Source organism: Halichoerus grypus, chromosome X (assembly GCF_964656455.1).
Source record: "Halichoerus grypus chromosome X, mHalGry1.hap1.1, whole genome shotgun sequence".
Classification (NCBI taxonomy): Eukaryota; Metazoa; Chordata; class Mammalia; order Carnivora; family Phocidae; genus Halichoerus; species Halichoerus grypus.
Genome location: NC_135727.1, coordinates 29,683,526 through 29,689,525, shown reverse-complemented (window position 1 = coordinate 29,689,525; position 6,000 = coordinate 29,683,526). Strand labels below are relative to the sequence as shown.

The 6,000-nt window shown below is 42.6% G+C and overlaps 1 long non-coding RNA gene across 1 annotated transcript in view; it reads left to right on the top strand.

Annotated features, from left to right (window-relative positions):
- The first annotated feature begins 110 nt into the window (after positions 1 to 110).
- The window catches only part of LOC118551515 (uncharacterized), a 67,190-nt gene continuing 61,300 nt past the window's right edge, over positions 111 to 6,000 (top strand). The window contains exons 1-2 of the long non-coding RNA XR_013444581.1: positions 111 to 223; positions 3,158 to 3,321. This is a non-coding gene — a long non-coding RNA (uncharacterized LOC118551515). The remainder of the gene's footprint in view (positions 224 to 3,157; positions 3,322 to 6,000) is intronic.

Genomic DNA, 6,000 nt, shown 5'->3' with positions numbered 1-6,000 from the left:
AGGAAGCGTGTGTGTCTGAATAAAGACTGATTTCTCAGTTCCAAAGTTAGATACAAGAGCAGGATTTTTCCTAGCTGTAGGTGAGTGGGCCTTTACATACAGACAAAACAGGCATACTAAGTGTGAGTAAAAGAGAAGCAGGTTTTAAAGCTGCCTCTTTTCCCCCCAGCTCAGTGTGGAAGAAAAGGGCGGATGTCCAGTCCAGAGGGATCAGCAGGGTCAGGTAAATGGTGATGGCAAAGAAGGAGCTGGGTGAGTAATATTGCAGCAAGCCAGGGGCTTCTTGAGGAAACACAGCTTGCCTAGTCTGGCCAAGGGAGGAAGAGCATGAACTGCCTCCATTGGATCTCAAAGGGGCAACGTCAGCAGTGTGGATTGGGTGAAGGTCATGTGGCTCAGGCCTGTCTGAGGAAGGTGGCTATAGAACTTTTGCTTTTGGTAGCCTGCCTGGGTGTATAGTTCTGTCTGGGCGAGCAGCAGCCAGGCATCCAGGGGCTGGGCCGATCAAGCACAAGGGACTTTCATCCTTTAAAAAGAAAATGCTATAAGTCAATCACATTCTTACATTTTAAGCATAACGCTTGCGACTAAAACCAAACTGCCGTATTATAATCAAGATGCATCCGCCTATTTTATATTTAAGGCCCACAGGCTTCAACTAATTTAGGGGACCATCTGGTGAGAAAGAGAGAAAGTCTCATTACAAAGTGGCATTTGTTTGCAGGCTGAGGCCTCAAAGTAGATTATCTTGGGGACCCCGACAAATGTCCTGTGTGAGTGCCCAGTGCTCCCAAGCCTACCGCTTAGGTAGAAAGAGCACAGCTTTGGATTCAGGTAAGATTGAATTCCTCCTCCCAACATTCACAGACTGGGTGCCTGGAGCCACAGGACTTCTGAAGTTTGAGTTTCCTCAGTTTCCTCTTATGTAAAACGGGAATCCTCAGTTTCCTCTGATGTAAAATGGGAATCCAATTGTACCTGAAGTTGTTGGGAAGATTAAAGGAGATAAGTGTCAGAGGCAGCCCAGAACTATTGCTTCCTTTCCCATGACCCATAACTTAGTTCTCCATTTTACTCCCTCAGAGCCTTGCTCTTCTTGCCTCCTTTGCTTAATACCCACTTTCTCGTGCATAGACATGGCATGCTTTTAAACAGATCTTTTTTCTTTAAAATTTTTTATTTTTTATTTGACAGAGAGAGTACAAGCAGAGGGAGCGGCAGGCAGAGGGAGAGGGAGAAGCAGGCTCCCTGCTGATGTGGGGCTTGATCCCAGGACCCTGGGATCATGACCTGAGCCGAAGGCAGACGCTTCACCATCTGAGCCACCCAGGCGCCCCAAGTGTAGTATCTGTTCTTATCAGTTTAAACAGATCTTTAAAAAAAAACAGATTTATTTATTAGAGCACGTCTGCATGTGTGCACAAGTGGGGCGAGGGGCAGAGGGAGAGAATCTTCAAGCAGACTCCCCACTGAGCACAGAGCCCAACGGGGGGGGGGGGAGGGGCTCCATCTCAGGACCCATGAGATCATGCCCTGAGCCGAAACCAAGAGTTGAAAGCTCAACCAACTGAACCACCTAGGCGCCCCTAAACAGATCTCCGAACAAAAGATGTAAAAAATAAATTTTGTTCTAATTCTGTTATTTGTTCGCCTCTCCAGAAGGTAAAGAGGTGAAATGGAATTGCCCTGGGATGCACGGGTCAGACGGCAATTTTGCCTCTTCTGCAGCATGCTGAACAAATGTATTCTCAAAGCCTCCCTGTCCTATGTTCCTGTAGTTGAAAGGAGACAGGATTAGATCATTAGATCAGTTAGCTGGGACAAATGCCGGTTGCAGCACAGGGGTGGGAGGAGGGGGAGTTGGGGAGCGGGTTGGTTAGAGATGGGGAATCTGGGAATGGGGATGCTTTTAGATTCTAACTAGATAACCGCTACTGAGGTGGCAGCTTTATTTCAAGTGAGACTATGAATTTGGCTGTATTCCTAGTGAGAGCCCAATGCTCAAAATTTCCTCTAAATCAAGAAACAAAATTAAAAAGTGATGATTGAGATTGGCAGAATGTAATTGCTGAAGCTGAGTAATGGATACCTGGAACTTAATTGCATTGTTCTCTATACTTTCATGTATATTTGACAATATCCAAAATTAGACGTTTTTTGTTTATGTGGCAACTATGGGACAACAGAGGTGACTCAAGAACTGGGAATTTTGGGCGCCTGGGTGGCTCAGATGGTTAAACGTCTGCCTTCGGCTCAGGTCATGATCTCAGGGTCCTGGGATCGAGTCCCACATCGGGCTCCCTGCTCCTTGGGAGCCTGCTTCTCCCTCTGCCTTTCTTTCTCGCTCTGTCTCTCACGAATAAATAAATAAAATCTTAAAAAAAACAACTGGGAATTTTGACTGTCATGTCAGAAAAGCTAGTAGAAGATATTTGGACCAAAAGAATTCCTTAGAGGAGATGTGATTTCTATAACACTTATCTAGTTAACTGGATTTATTTGAAGGATTAAATAGCATGCAGATAAAATATTCGGTGGATGTAATATAAATTGACCTCATGAAACTTTTGATAAGATGTCACAACCACTGTTTTAAAGGCAATTGAGTCACTATAGGACTGTGACCCTCTTTCCTCTGAGTAGATACTGTCTTAGAAATAGGAAACAAAGGTAGAGATAAAGGAGGTTAAGGATATTATTTTGACATTGCAAAAGCATGATTTCTTAGGGGTGGGGGGTAGCTAGTTTTTCAAAAAATATATCTTTACAAAAGATCCAAAGGGAGGAATGCACAGTGAAATCTCCAAGTGGAAGATTATATGAAACTGTTTCTGACAATGAAAAGCTTAGTTGATGGGAATAAACTATAAGGAAATCTCATGGCCACGGTCATGGGCTCATTACTGAATGACCTAAAGACAATTTACATAGGTAATGTACGCAAATGTGTTTGACGCTAGAGTAGTTGCTGCCATTGATTGTGTTACTCAGGAGAACAGGCTTTTCCCCTGCCAGGATCGGCATTTTGGAAGGTATAGGCAGATATTGTGAGGGACACCGATAATCCATCCTGTTGGGGGCTGGGAGAGAGTGTAAAGCTAAAATCTAATAGGGAAGAAGAACAGTCGGTCCTCAGAGGCTTTCCTTCCTCTTCCAGGGAGAGGGTTGATCAGCCTGCTGACAGTGGAAAAAATGAGTCCAAAGCCTCCTTGTCGAGAGGTTTTCCTTTCTGTGTGAAGGAAGGAAAATTGAAAACAGCACATTCTCACAGCGGTGGCGGTTGCGGACAACACATTTCAGGATGACAGCTGAAGAGGCAAGGTATCCTCCTGACAGGGCCAGCTACAGAATCTGCAGGACCCAGTGCAAACTGGAAATATGGGGCCCCTTATTCGTGAATTATTCAAAATTGCAAAATCATGACAGTAGGGTATTAAACAAAACAGGGGCTCCCGTAAGCCTGGAGCCCTGTGTACCACCACAGGTTGTGTGCCCATCGAGCCCACTGTACCTCTGCTGCCCAGGAGTGGTGTTGATAGCCGACGTTCAGAAGGCAGTCGTGGAAAACCAGAAGGCAGAAAATCAAAATCATCTAAAATCCCACCACCTGGAAACAACCGTTGTTACCATTTTGCTATATATCCCCAAGATTTTTAAAAAAATTTTATTTATTTATTAGAGAGAGAGAGAGGAGAGAGTGTGCGCACAAGGAGAGGGAGAAGCAGGCTCTCTGCTGAGCAGGGAGCCCCATGCAGGGCTCAATCCCAGGACCCCGGGATCATGACCTGAGCTGAAGGCAGATGCTTTTTTTTTTTTTTTGAATTGAAGCGTGGATTTTATTTTTATTTTATTTTTTTAAGATTTTATTTATTTATTTCACAGAGAGAGATAGTGAGAGCAGGAACACAAGCAGGGGGAATGGGAGAAGGAGAAGCAGGCTTCCCGCTGAGCAGGGAGCCTGATGTGGGGCTCGATCCCAGGACCCTGGGATCATGACCTGAGCTGAAGGCAGACGCTTAACTAAGACTGAGCCACCCAGGCGCCCCTCCCCAAGATTTTTCTGTATACATATGTTGATAGATATTCATGCAATTTTTATACGATGGAAATGGGATATCGTACATCATCTTCTGTAGCCTTAAAAAAAAACTTAACTCTATTTTAGAGAGCTTTCATGTAGTAAATATAGATCGTTTCAATCCTGTTGTATAGAGGTTCCATGATCCATTTAACCAAACCCTATTGTTGGGTGTCTGAGGAGTCTTGAGTTTTTCATTATTACAAATGATGCACATTGAATATCAATAAAGCTGAGTGAGAATTGAATAACTTAATCAGTGCAAAGCTCCTTACAAATGTTAGTGTTATTTTTATATTGTTAAATAGCCCTGTATAAAGGTGAACTAATATACATTCCCAACAGTAGGGTGAGGGGGCTTGGTTTCCCTAACTCCTTGCCAGTTGTTTCAATATTTGCCTCTTCATATTTCTTTCTCTGTGAATGGCCTGTTCATGTTCTTTGCCAGTTTTCCTGTTGGATTTCTCATGCTTTAAAATTTTTAATTGATTTCTATATTGGGGCTATCAATCCTTTGTAATATGAATAACAGGTACTTTTTTCCCCTAGGTTTTTTTTTTTAATGTTTGATTTTGTTTGCTTTAACCTCACAGATATTTTTAAGTTTAGTATGGCTGAATCTGTCCCATCTTTTCCTTTAGGATTTCTGTCTTTGCTGTCCTCCTTTAGGAAGTCTTTTGCCACAGAACGGGTTTAGAATTCAGTGGTGAGGAAGGCTTTCCTGCCATAGATTAGCTCCAGCAGGTTTCCTCTGAGGCTTTATTCTTCCGGGGCGTGGTTTTCCAAATTCTGTCAATGGAATTCACAACACTAGACTACTTTAAACGTATATGGGAGGGGAATACTTTTATTAAGTTTAAACCTACTTGTGAAGACACAAGATGTATTAAAAGTGAGTGTTGTCTATCTTCATCCAACCCAAAAAACACTTTTGCTCCTTTTACATTTTCTGCCTTTGTTTGCTTTCTATGGAGAGTTCTGTTTTTACTGGAGCTATTCTTTTTTTTTAGAGATTTTTTTTTTAAAGATTTTATTTTTTGACAGAGAGAACAGTGAGAGAGGGAACACAAGCAGGGGGAGTGGGAGAGGGAGAAGCAGGCTTCCTGCTGAGCAGGGAGCCCGATATGGGGCTCGATCCCAGGACCCTGGGATCATGACCTGAGCCGAAGGCAGACACTTAACGACTGAGCCACCCAGGTGCCCCTTTTTAAAGATTTTTATTTATTTGAGAGAGAGAGAGAACAAGCAGGGAGGAGGGGCAGAGGGAGAGAGAGAGAGAGAAGCAGACTCCCTGGGGCTTGATCCCAGGACCTGGAGATCATGACCTGAGCCGAAGGCAAACGCTTAACTGACTGAGCCATCCAGGTGCCCCTTTACTGGAGCTATTCTTTTGGGGATCCAACCAAAGAGAAATTGAGTTACAGATACATTAATTTGGGGTTAGCAGGATATATTTTATGTGGTTTGCTATCATTTCTGCATATAGTTAAGTTATGGGTGGCTGTACCAGTGTAGAAATGACTTGAGGGCCCTCAACACTTTTAAAGCAGTAAATCTAAACCTTATTTAAGAGTAGTCATTACATAAAGAACTTGACATAGTCTAAAATCTTACAGCTTATATATACAAGAAATGATAGAGATTTGATAGAGGTTTTCCCAAATTTGACAACAACCCAGAATATATACATGACATTAATCAGTGATGGGTTGGGAAACCGAAAGAAACTTTTCTAAACTCTTAGGAAAAAATTGTTTCCTGTTCTCTCTATAGACATTATAGTACAAAAGTGGTATCAGATGAAGAGGTGATCAAAAGATGCAGGCAAAAAATATAGAAAAGGTAGCAAGGAGTTGTACCAGTTAATATAAGGAAAAATACTGTTGTTTTTAAAAAATTTTGTGATGTTTGTACATTTTGTC